Below are 13,631 nucleotides of genomic sequence, written 5' to 3'. Positions count from 1 at the left end.
GTTAGTATCTGCATATTGGAGAAAACATTCAGCCTTTGGTGTTTGGGGATTGGCTTATTTCACTTAGCATGACAGTCTCCAGTTCCATCCATTTACTAGCAAATGCCACAATTCCAATTCTCTTTATGGCTGAGTAATATTCCATTGTGTGTGTGTGTATATATATATATATATATATATATATATATATATATATACATACCACATTTTCCATATTCATTCATTTGATGAAGGGCACCTAGGCTGGTTCCATAGCTTAGCTATTGTGAAGTGAGCTATTGTAAACACTGATGTGGCCACGTCCTTAGAGATTGCTGATTTTAAGTCCTTAAATATAAACTGAGGAGTAAGATAGGAGTGGGATCCACATCAACATTTATTGTTTCTTGTATTGTTGATAATTGCCATTTTGACTGAAATGAGATGAAATCTCAATGTAGTTTTAATTTTCATTTCTCTAACTGCTAGAGATTTTGAACACTTTTTTCACATACTTGCTGACCAGTTGTATATCTTCTTATGAAAAGTGTCTGTTTGGTTCCTTTGCCAATTTATTGATTGGGTTATTTGGGTTTTTTTGGTGTTAAAATTTTTTTTCTTTTTTTTTTTTTTTTTTTTGTATTTGTAGCATACCTCTATTTTATTTGTTTTTTGTTTGTTTGTTTGTCTTTGTTTTTTTGGTGCCAATGATCAAACCCAGTTCCTCACACATGCTAGGCAAGCACTCTGCCACTGAGCTACAGCCCCAGCCTCTGGTGTTAAGATTTTTTTACTTCTTTATATATCCTAGAGATTAATGTTCTGTCTGAGGTACAGATGGCAAAGATTTTCCCCCATTCTATACCTCTCTTTTCACATACTTGTTTCTTTTGCTATGAAGAAGTTTTTTTAGTTTGATTCCAACCCATTTATTGATTTTTGATTTTACTTTTTGTGCTTTAGATGTCTTGTTAAGGAAGTCAGTTCCTAACCCAACATGATAGTGATTTAGGCCTACATTTTCTTCTCTTAGGTGCAAGGTCTCTGGTCTAATGCCTAGGTCCTTGATCTACTTTATGTTGAGCTCTATGCAGGGTGAGAGATAGGGAATTCATTTCATTTTGCTACATATGGATTTCCAGTTTTCCCAGCACCATTTGTTGAATAGGATATCTTTTCTCCAATGTATGTGTTTGGCACCTTTGTCTAAGATGAGATAACTGTATTTATGTGGATTAGTCTCTGTGTCTTCTACTCTGTACCATTGGTTTATATGTCTGTTTTGGTGCTAATACCATGTCATTTTTGTTATTATAGCTCTGTAGTATAATTTAAGGGCTGGTTTTGTGATGCTTCCTGTTTCATTTTTCTTGCTAAGAATTACTTTGTCTATTCTGGGCCTCTTATTTTTCCAAATGAATTTTATGACTGCTTTTTCTATTTCTATGAAGAATATCATTGGAATTTTAATAGGAATTGCATTAAATCTGTATAGCACTTTTGGTAGTATGGTCATTTTGACAATGTTAATTCTGCCTATCCAAGAACATGGGAAATCTCTAGAAAATGTACTTTTTCCTGTCATCAGGACACCAACTGATACACAACCCAATAACAACAACAACAACAACAACAAAGTACAATACTTGAACAAGCATACCTGAACTATTCTCCAGGAAATAGCCTATGCTGTACCATGAAACAAATCTCAACAAATTGCATGGTATTAAAATCAGACAAAGTGTGTTCTCTTGACACATAGAATTAACTAAGAATTCACAACAGAAAGGAATTGGGGACATCCTAAAATTTTTGAACTTAAACAAAAACACTTCTAAATAACCCATAAGTCAAAAAACTGTATTTTTAAATGCTTTTAACTGAATTCAAACAAAAATACAGTATGTCAAAATATATGGGATTATGGCTAATGCAGTGCTTTGAGGGAAATTTATATATTAAAATACTTCTCAAAAAATAGGTTCTCAATTTAACAACGTAATCTTCTACTTCAAGAAACTAGAAATAGAAGATCAAACTAAACTAAAAATGTAACTAGTAAGAATTGGAAGGTAAATCAAGGAGAGAGGAAAAACAAAATACATGAGAAAAATTATTGCCTATTCTTAATGCTCACAGAGAAATCAGATCTACTGTCAATCTGCCCTAAACATTGCTTTTTAAAATTCTTCTTGCCAGTAGAAGACGACAAATTAGAATAGCTTCATGTTTTCCTGATTGGCCCTAGTGAAAAGGTCATATTAGTTGGTATCTCCTTATCATATCATGTACACTAACTTGCTAAAAACTACTGAGTTTTTCTAAGTAATTTTTTGGGTCCATACTAAGGAATAGGATAAAGGCACATTTCCTTTCTTGTGAAACCCCAGAGTAATTTCTCTGTACTCCTACTTCAGAATTACATTAACATCTCCTTTCTGATGTTCCGAGATGGGCTGTTTTTTCCTGAAATACACGACAAGTTACTTTGAAAGATATAACAAAAGATGATTTCTTTCCCCATTACTATATCTTCCTCCTACCTGGGCCTCACTAATGCCCTGCAACTGTGGTACAAAAAGACCTGCCAGGCTACTCAGTTCTCCTCAAAGACTTCAATCCACTTTTACAAACAAGCCCTAAGAATCAAATTTCTTACTCTTATTTTCTTTTCAGTATTCATCAACCAAGTGTTTTATCATGATGTATACCCATTCTCTAAGTTTGTCCCTATGTCATACTGGTCGCTATATAGAGTGACCCTTAAAAAAATAAAAACTCATAAATCTCAGTTTCTGCTCTCAAAATCATTAAGATCTGATTGGGAAAACAAGAAAAAGGAAACCACAGAAAATCAAATGATTCCGTTGAATGCCAGATAAGGGCAAATGGTCGACATCTTACGTGGTTTCCTAAAAAGTAAAGTGGAAACAAAGTTCTCAGTACTAGTAGTTTATTTGGAAAGCAATCTCAGCAAGCACAGTAGAGTCATGGGGAAGTGAGACAAGATGGAAAGGCTCTACCAACACTTACCTCTGTGGGCACTGACTTGTTCCTTCTTGCTTGGGAACTGGGGCAGGGGAGAGAACATCATAAAACAAAACTGTCTCACTCAATACTCCTTCATCCTCTGCTGCGCAGGTGTTAGCTCCCAATCCTTCCAGCCACCCCTGAACAGGCAGAGAAAGCCCTCCACAAAGGGCTGCAGGTTCTTTCAATAGGCTGCCCTCAGCAGGAGCTGGCAAGGGGAATACCAGGGAATACAGGCAAAACCAACACTGCTACATTCAATAAAAACATCAAGAACAATGGCATTTTAAGGGCCCTTAAATTCCATACTCTAAATGGAGAGAGAAGATTAGTGTTCCAAGAATATGCAAAGCAACGGGCAGGAGAGCATGAACATGCTGAAAGGAGATGGAAGGGATTCATAGCAAGGATCCCAAGAAATGGCCCTTTCCATGCAGTCTGCTGTTTAGCAGGGAGATCCCTTTTATCCTAGGATCTTTTCATTTACAGTGAGTAAGCATCTCATCAAACTCAGATCTGATTAAACTGTCACTAGAAATCAAGCAGAGCTGAAGATATAGCTCAGAAGTAGAGCACTGGCCTGGCATGTATGAGGCCCAGGGTTTGATCCCCAGTACCACAAAGGGGGGAAAAAAAGATCTTGTTTAAAAAGAGGACAACTTGGGAGATGAAAAATAATCCTAAATAAAATTAACGTGCTAACATATAAAAATTTCATTGTATGAAAAAGAAACGAACAACATTGGTCTTTATGTCCAGTGAAATGACTGTAAAGTTCAGGGAATATTAAAAAGCTTAATTCAAGAATACATGTTAGGGGCTGGGATTGTGGCTCAGTGGTAGAACACTCACCTAGCAAGCGTAAGGCACTGGGTTCTATCCTCAGCACCACATAAAAATAAATAAATAAAGGTATTGTGTCCACCTACAACTAAAAAACATATATTAAAGAAATTTCATTTTAGATGTCTCAGACAATGGCCTTCAACGAGGTTTGTAAGCAATAATCATTTCTTTAAAAACACAGGTGCCAGTGCCCACTATCCAGATGTTTGAACTAGAATCTCCTGGGGTATATCCCAAGTACCTGTATTTTTCAGATCCATAGAAATCCTAACATGAACCACTGATGGAGAACAGAATGAACTCCAAGTCAGGTATGTATTTCATTTGACGCTGGAGAATTTTTGCAAAAAGAGGGAGAGGGAGCTAGAGTAATTAGAGGTGACTTCTGGCCAGGAATTTTTAAATTAAATAAGAAGAAAAAAATGTGGCAACATTAAAAGAAAAGAAGGCTTCTTATCCCACTTCCATGATGCCAATGGGGAGCCTCACATATACCTGCTCATTCTGAATTGGAGACATGCTCCCTCTAAGCCTAAGCCAGCAAACAAGTTAGAAATGTGCCATGGATACTAGGAAATGATATCAGCCAAACTGTATCATAATATCATGGGCATTTACAAATATGTAAAAAAAAAAAATCTCACTATTATGTATAAAAATAACGCACCAGTAAAATATATAGGTGAAAAAATGCCCCACAGAATCCATGCCACTGATGCCAACTGCAGTATGAGTGTGAACACAGAGTTAAGAAAGACATATTGGACTGACACCCTATTTCTTCAAACACCCTAAGTAAGACAAATATAATCAGAAAGCAGTAACAGAGTGGCATGCTGGGTGAAGGATTTATCATCTTCATGTACCAACCACTGATTGAATGTTGAATATTGAGAGCTTTGTTGATTAAATTTATTAATATAATTTTGTGCCAGTAGTACTCATAAGAAATATGTTTAAGGAAAGAGCAGCACTTGATTTAGTGGGTTCCACTATACAGCATGCTAAATAAAGAAAATTTATAAAACTCCTAATCTTTCAAGCCATGCTGAAATGCTGTTCAGGAATAACATTTATATTCCCCAGTATATATGTGGGAATTACGAGTAAAAATAAAGATTAGATGTTTTCTGCAACCCCCCTGGAAAACATCAGATCCCCAACAAAGATCTTGTAATGAAAGTCCAAAGAAATTGGGTGCAAGGTCTAAGATATTAGACATTAAATGGTTTAAACAGTATATTATAGGAGCCTCTACAATCTTCCTTCTGTGGAATTTTGCATATGGTTTGTAAAATTCTTGGCCCCATAAATCTCCAAATGTTGAGTAATAAAAAATAGGAAAGTGTGTCCAATCATACACAACTATTTACTGGGCCTGTCTATATAGAGCGTTAGCATTATGCCAGGGGTTTAGGGGAAATATAGAAGTAAGAAAACACTCAATCTCTGTCCTCAATAATCTTATAATCTAATGTAGAATATGAGGGCAACACATCACACACACACACTAGCAACAAGTGAAAGACAGTCTATGTTATGTTTATTCCGTTCTAAGATATTGCTAACTATAGCCTGCATTGATTTCCTAGAAAATAAATAATTAAAGGCAAAAGCAACGTATTAAATATCTTCAATAATTGTAAGATGCACCTAATTCCAAAAGCCTTAAATTGTGAAAAACATGTATGCCTTATAATTAAATAAATGTTTTAATTAAGAAATACATTGTATAATATAGACTACAATTTTAGTTTTAAAAAGAAATCAGAATGAGGGGAACCATGGTTTGCCTTTCAAAGTCTAGCTCACATTCAGGTTCATCCATCTCAAACCCTGGAACGTACCTTGTTGTATGAAACACGGGCTCCTCCAGGACCCTCTAAGCTTCCCAGGGCAGTGTTTCCTACTGGTGGTTATCAAACTGTGCTGCAAATGAGAGTCACCTGGGGAGATTTCAAAATCTCACCTGGCCACACTCCAACTAGACCCAACTAGAATCTGAAATAGGGAACCTAGGCTCAGCATTGTATATAGCTTCCTGGGTGATTCCAATATGAAATGGAGGTTGAGACCCAGCATTGGATACTCTTTCCTCTCACCAATCTCCAGCAGCATATCTCAACCAACATTTTTGGTCAATGATATTTTTGAGGGATTCTGTATAGTCTTAATTATCCTCTCACTTTGGAGTTCCTAATTAAGAAAACTACACACACAAGAGACAATAAGCAAATGGAAATAGTGTACCTATTTCTTTTTTTTTTTAATTTTTTATTGTGTGTTGTTCAAAACATTACAAATTTCTTGACATATCATATTCCACACTTTGATTCAAGTGGGTTATGAACTCCCACCTTCACCCCATACCCAGATTGCAGAATCACATCAGTTACACATCCATTGATTTACAAATTGCCATACTAGTGTCTGTTGTGCTCCGCTGCCTTTCCCGTCCTCCACCCTCCCCCCTCCCCACCTCTCCCCTCCCCTCCCCTCCTCTCTCTCTACCTCCTCCACTGTATAACCCTGAGGGTCTCCTTCCATTACCATGCAATTTCCCTTCTCTCTCCCTTTCCCTCCCACCTCTCATCCCTGTTAAATGTTAATCTTCTTCTCCTGCTCTTCATCCCTACTCTGTTCTTAGTTACTCTCCTTATATCAAAGAAGACATTTGGCATTTGTTTTTTAGGGATTGGCTAGCTTCACTTAGCATAATCTGCTCTAATGCCATCCATTTCCCTGTAAATTCTATGATTTTGTCATTTTTTAATGCAGAGTAATACTCCATTGTGTATAAATGCCACATTTTTTTTATCCATTCGTCTATTGAAGGGCATCTAGGTTGTTTCCACAGTCTTGCTATTGTGAACTGTGCTGCTATGAACATCGATGTAGCAGTGTCCCTGTAGCATGCCCTTTTTAGGTCTTCAGGGAATAGACCAAGAAGGGGAATAGCTGGGTCAAATGGTGGCTCCATTCCCAGCTTTCCAAGAAATCTCCATACTGCTTTCCAAATTGGCTGCACCAATCTGCAGTCCCACCAGCAATGTACAAGTGTACCCTTTTCCCCACATCCTCGCCAGCACTTGTTGTTGTTTGACTTCTTAATGGCTGCCAATCTTCCTGGAGTGAGATGGTATCTTAGGGTGGTTTTGATTTGCATTTCTCTGACAGCTAGAGATGTTGAGCATTTTTTCATGTACTTGTTGATTGACTGTATGTCCTCCTCTGAGAAGTGTCTGTTCAGGTCCTTGGCCCATTTGTTGATTGGGTTGTTTGTTCTCTTATTGTCTAATTTTTTGAGTTCTTTGTATACTCTGGATATTAGGGCTCTATCTGAAGTGTGAGGAGTAAAGATTTGTTCCCAGGGTGTAGGCTCCCTATTTACCTCTCTTATTGTTTCTTTTGCTGAGAAAAAACTTTTTAGTTTGATTAAGTCCCATTTGTTGATTCTAGTTATTAACTTTTGTGCTATGGGTGTCCTATTGAGGAATTTGGAGCCCGACCCCACCGACTGTAGATCGTAGCCAACTTTTTCTTCTATCAGACGGCGTGTCTCTGATTTGATATCAAGCTCCTTGATCCATTTTGAATTCACTTTTGTGCATGGCGAGAGAAAGGGATTCAGTTTCATTTTGTTGCATATGGATTTCCAGTTTTCCCAGCACCATTTGTTGAAGATGCTATCCTTCCTCCATTGCATGCTTTTAGCCCCTTTATCAAATATAAGATAGTTGTAGTTTTGTGGATTGGTTTCTGTGTCCTCTATTCTGTACCATTGGTCCACCGGCCTGTTTTGGTACCAGTACCATGCTGTTTTTGTTACTATTGCTCTGTAGTATAGTTTGAAGTCTGGTATCGCTATACCGCCTGATTCACACTTCCTGCTTAGCATTGTTTTTGCTATTCTGGGTCTTTTATTTTTCCATATGAATTTCATGATTGCTTTCTCTATTTCTACAAGAAATGCCATTGGGATTTTGATTGGCATTGCATTAAACCTATAGAGAACTTTTGGTAATATCGCCATTTTGATGATGTTAGTTCTGCCTATCCATGAACAGGGTATATTTTTCCATCTTCTAAGATCTTCTTCTATTTCTCTCTTTAGGGTTCTGTAGTTTTCATTGTATAAGTCTTTCACCTCTTTTGTTAGGTTGATTCCCAAGTATTTTATTTTTTTTGAAGATATTTTGAATGGAGTGGTTGTCCTCATTTCCATTTCAGAGGATTTGTCGCTGATATACAGGAATGCCTTTGATTTATGCGTGTTGATTTTATATCCTGCCACTTTGCTGAATTCATTTATTAGCTCTAATAGTTTCTTTGTACAGCCTTTTGGGTCTGCTAGGTATAGAATCATATCATCTGCAAATAGTGATAATTTAAGTTCTTCTTTTCCTATTTTTATGCCTTTAATTTCTTTCGTCTGTCTAATTGCTCTGGCCAATGTTTCGAGAACTATGTTGAACAGAAGTGGAGAGAGAGGGCATCCCTGTCTTGTTCCAGATTTTAGAGGGAATGCCTTCAGTTTTTCTCCATTCAGAACGATGCTAGCCTGAGGCTTAGCATAGATTGCTTTTACAATATTGAGGTATGTTCCTGTTATCCCTAGTTTTTCTAGAGTTTTGAACATAAAGGGATGCTGTACTTTGTCGAATGCTTTTTCCGCATCTATCGAGATGATCATATGGTTCTTATTTTTAAGTCTATTGATGTGGTGAATAACATTTATTGATTTCCGTATATTGAACCAGCCTTGCATCCCAGGGATGAATCCTACTTGATCATGGTGCACAATTTTTTTGATATGTTTTTGTATCCGATTCGCCAGAATTTTATTGAGGATTTTTGCATCTAGGTTCATTAGAGATATTGGTCTGTAGTTTTCTTTCTTTGAAGTGTCTTTGTCTGGTTTAGGTATCAGGGTGATGTTGGCCTCATAGAATGAATTTGGAAGTTCTCCCTCCTTTTCTATTTCCTGAAGTAGCTTGAAAAGTATTGGTATTAGTTCTTCTTTAAAGGTTTTGTAAAATTCTGCTGTATACCCATCCGGACCTGGGCTTTTCTTAGTTGGTAGTCTTTTTCTGGTTTCTTCTATTTCCTCAATTGATATTGGTCTGTTTAGGTTTTCTATATCCTCCTGACTCAATCTGGGCAGATCATATGACTTAAGAAATTTATCTATGCCTTCACTATCTTCTAATTTGTTGGAGTATAAGGATTCAAAATAGTTTTTGATTATCTTCTGTATTTCTGAAGTGTCTGTTGTGATATTGCCTTTTTCATCCCGTATGCTAGTAATTTGAGTTCTCTCTCTTCTTCTCTTCGCTAGCATGGCTAAGGGTCTGTCGATTTTGTTTATTTTTTCAAAGAACCAACTTTTAGTTTTGTCAATTTTTTCAATTGTTTCTTTTGTTTCAATTTCATTAATTTCAGCTCTGATTTTAATTATTTCTTGCCTTCTACTTCTTTTGCTGTTGTTTTGCTCTTCTTTTTCAAGGATTTTGAGATGAAGTATGAGATCATTTATTTGTTGGTTTTTTCTTTTTTTAAGGAATGAACTCCAAGCAATGAATTTTCCTCTTAGAACTGCTTTCAATGTGTCCCATAGATTCCGATATGTTGTGTCTGTGTTTTCATTAATCTCTAAGAATTTTTTAATTTCCTCCTTGATGTCTTCTATAACCCATTGATCATTCAGTAACCTATTGTTCATTCTCCAAGTGATGTATGCTTTTTCCTTCCTTCTTTTATCGTTGATTTTCAGTTTCATTCCATTATGATCAGATAAGATGCATGGTATTATCTCTACTCCTTTATATTGTCTAAGAGTTGCCCTGTGACATAATATATGATCTATTTTTGAGAAGGATCCATGTGCTGCTGAGAAAAAAGTGTAACTGCTTGATGTTGGGTGGTATACTCTATATATGTCAATTAGGTCTAGGTTATTAATAGTGTTATTGAGTTCTATAGTTTCCTTATTCAACTTTTGTTTGGAAGATCTGTCCAGTGGCGAGAGAGGTGTGTTGAAGTCTCCCATGATTATGGTATGGTGGTCTATTAGACTCTTGAACTTGAGAAGAGTTTGTTTGACGAACATAGCTGCACCATTTTTTGGGGCATAAATATTTATGATTGTTATGTCTTGTTGTTGTATGGTTCCCTTAAGCAGTATGTAGTGTCCCTCTTTATCTCTTTTGATTAACTTTTGCTTGAAATCTATTTTATTTGATATGAGTATGGACACTCCTGCTTGTTTCCGAAGTCCATATGAGTGATATGATTTTTCCCAACCTTTCACCTTCAGCCTATGTATGTCTTTTCCTATCAAATGCGTCTCCTGTAGGCAGCATATTGTTGGGTCTTGTTTTGTGATCCATTCTACTAGCCTGTGTCTCTTAATTGGTGAGTTTAAGCCATTAACATTTAGGGTTATTATTGAGATATGGGTTGTTCTTCCAGCCATATTTGTTTATTTCTGTTACTAAACATGGTTTGTTTTCCTCTTTGATTATTTCCCCCCCCCCTTTACTGTCCTACCTCCCACTGTTGGTTTTCATTGTTATTTTCCATTTCCTCTTCCTGTAATGCTTTGGCGAGGATGTTTTGAAGAGATGGTTTTCTAGCTGCGAATTCTTTAAACTTTTGTTTATCGTGGAAGGTTTTAATTTCATCCTCCATCCTGAAGCTTAATTTCGCTGGATACACAATTCTTGGTTGGAACCCATTTTCTTTCAGTGTTTGAAATATGTTATTCCAGGATCTTCTAGCTTTCAGAGTCTGTGTTGAAAGATCAGCTGTTATCCTGATTGGCTTACCCCTAAATGTAATCTGCTTCCTTTCTCTTATAGCTTTTAAAATTCTCTCCTTATTCTGTATGTTGGGCATCTTCATTATAATGTGTCTAGGTGTGGATCTCTTATGATTTTGCACATTCGGCGTCCTGTAGGCTTCTAGGATTTGGGATTCTGTCTCATTCTTCAAGTCTGGGAAGTTTTCTTGTATTATTTCATTGAATAGACTTCTCATTCCTTTGGTTTGGAGCTCTCTACCTTCCTGTATCCCAATGACTCTTAAGTTTGGTCTCTTAATGTTATCCCATATTTCTTGGATATTCTGCTCATGGTTCCTTAACAGTCTTGCTGAGCTGTCTATGTTCTTTTCCAGTTGAAATACTTTGTCTTCATTGTCTGATGTTCTATCTTCTAAGTGTTCTACTCTGCTGGTAGTATTCTCCATTGAGTTTTTAAGTTGGTTTATTGCTTCCTGCATTTCTAGGATTTCTGTTTGTTTGTTTTTTATAACCTCTATCTCCCTGTATAGTTCATCCTTTGCTTCCTGGATTTGTTTGCGTAATTCGTTGTCGAAGTGATCTTTCATTGTCTGATTTTGTTGTTTAATGTCTTCCTTGATACTCCAGATCATTTGAAGCATGTATATCCTGAATTCTTTATCTGACATTCCATCTGCTGCAGCTGTTACCTCTTCTAAAGTTGCGTTGACCTGCATTGCTTGTGGTCCTTTCTTTCCTTGTCTTTTCATACTGCTTGCGTATCTTTCCTGCAGGTGCGGGCGGCGGCTCTGCTCTCTCCTTATTCCAATTGGGGTTTCGTGGCTACCACACCGGCAGGTCACTGGGCCTGTTCTGGGAGCTGGCGGCGGCTCTGTTCTGCCCCTGCTCCGATTGGGGTGACGAGTGTACCACGCCGGCAGGCCACCGGGCCTGATCCGCCGGTCGGTTGCAGGTTTGCCTACCCTGCAGGCGCGGGAGGCGGCTCTACTCTGCCCCTACTCCAAATGGGGTGACGTGTCTGTCGTACCGGCAGGCCACTGGGCCTGTCCCGCTGGTCGGTCGCAGATCTGCCCACCTTTCGGGCACGGGTGGAGGCTCTGCTCTGCCCCTACTCCACTTGGGGTGTCGTGACTACCCCGCCTGCAGGACGCTGGGCCTGTTCCTGGCACAGGCGGCGACTCTGCTCTGCCACTACTCCAATTAGGGTGGTGTTTGTACCACGCCGGCAGGCTCCTGGGCCTGATCTGCCGGTCTGTTGTAGGTCTGCCTACCTTGGAGGCGCGGGCGGCGGATCTGCCCTGCCCCTCCTACCACGCCTGCGGACCCCTGGGCCTGATCTGCAGGTTGATCACTGGTCTGCTCACCCTGCGGGCACGGGTGGCGGTTCCGCTCCGCCCCCACTCCAATTGGGGTCACGTGACCACCACACCGGCAGGGCCTGATCCGGGCGTGGCAGAAGGATCTGCTCTGCCCCTACTCCAGTTGGGGTGACGTGTGTACCACACTGGCAGGCCACTGGGCCTGACCCGCCAGGCTGTCACAGGTCTGTTTACCTTGCCAGCGCGAACGGCGGCTCTGCCCTGCCCCTCCTACCACGCCCATGTACCACTGGGTCGCGGGTCTGCCCACCTTGCGGGTGCGGGTGGCGTCTCCGCTCCGCCCCCTCTCCAATTGGGGTCACGCGGTCACCACGCTGGCGAGCCGCTGGGCCTGCTCTGGGCACTGGTGGCGGCCCGGCTCCTCCCCTCTGGCTCGACGACAAATTGAGGAGACTCGGGTGACTGTGCCTCACCCCCCCTACCAGGAGACCAACTGCTTATGTCACCGCTGGTATTGATGAAGTTCTCTCCTCTGCCGCTTTCTGCTGACATCAGATCTCTGCCATGTTGGTATCCTATGCGAATGGCAGCATTTCGTTCCCCTTGCCAGGCAACCAAAGCAACGGGTGAGTCCTGACCGGCCCTCAGCAGGACCCGGACCGAGAAGCAGTTTCCGCGGGCTCCTAGCCCCGGGCCAGGGAAGTTCCGGGAGCCGGAACTCGGCCGCTCCGTGCTCTGTGTAAGCTCCTATAAGTGTAAGCTCCAAGAAGCAGTCCCCGCGGGCTCAGTTCCGGGAGCTGGAATTCGGCTGCTTAGTGCTTGGTGTATGCTCTGATAGGTGCAGGGTCCAAGAAGCAGCCTCCGCAGGCTCCGCAGCCCTGGGCCAGGGCGGTTCCGGGACGGTTCCGGGAGCCGGAACTCGGCCGCTCCGTGCTCTGTGTAAGCTCCTATAAGTGTAAGCTCCAAGAAGCAGTCCCCGCGGGCTCAGTTCCGGGAGCCGGAATTCGGCTGCTTAGTGCTTGGTGTATGCTCTGATAGGCGCAGGGTCCAAGAAGCAGCCTCCGCAGGTTCCGCAGCCCTGGGCCAGGGCGGTTCCGGGTCGGTTCTGGGAGCCGGAACTCGGCCGCCCCGCACTCCGTGTTCGCTCCGATAGGATCAGGTTCTAAGAAGCACCCAGGCGCTGAACCCTAGCAATCTGTCTGCAAGCCGCAGGCGAATTGCAGCCTGAAATTACCTGATCTATGGCTGAATGAGCTGCGGTCAGTCGAAAACAGGGGTGGTGACGTCAGTTTACCAACATGGTGGCTGCTGGCCTCCTCTGTGGTCTGACCAGTGTGGAGAACCGAGATGGACCGCTTCCTTCCCCCGTCTCGAACCCAGAATTCAGCCCTGAGTACGGTGCTTGCGCGGCTGGCAGAAACTGCAGCGCTGTATCCCTGCGTCTCTATCCCAGCTCGATCTGCAGACTTTAGCCGTGTGGCGATTTGCTGAATAAGCAGTGTTACCCTCCGTGCGACAAACCTCTCGCGTTTGAGTCCCCGTAGCCGATCCTCGTGCGATGGAAATCCTTCCTCCAGGTTCCGGAGCACCCCACTATTGCTGGAAATTCCTAACAAAATATCCTTTAGCCGTCCTGACTTGTCATACTCCCACAC

The sequence above is a fragment of the Marmota flaviventris genome, chromosome 1 (assembly GCF_047511675.1).
Source record: "Marmota flaviventris isolate mMarFla1 chromosome 1, mMarFla1.hap1, whole genome shotgun sequence".
Lineage (NCBI taxonomy): Eukaryota > Metazoa > Chordata > Mammalia > Rodentia > Sciuridae > Marmota > Marmota flaviventris.
Note: the sequence above shows the minus strand (reverse complement) of the source record.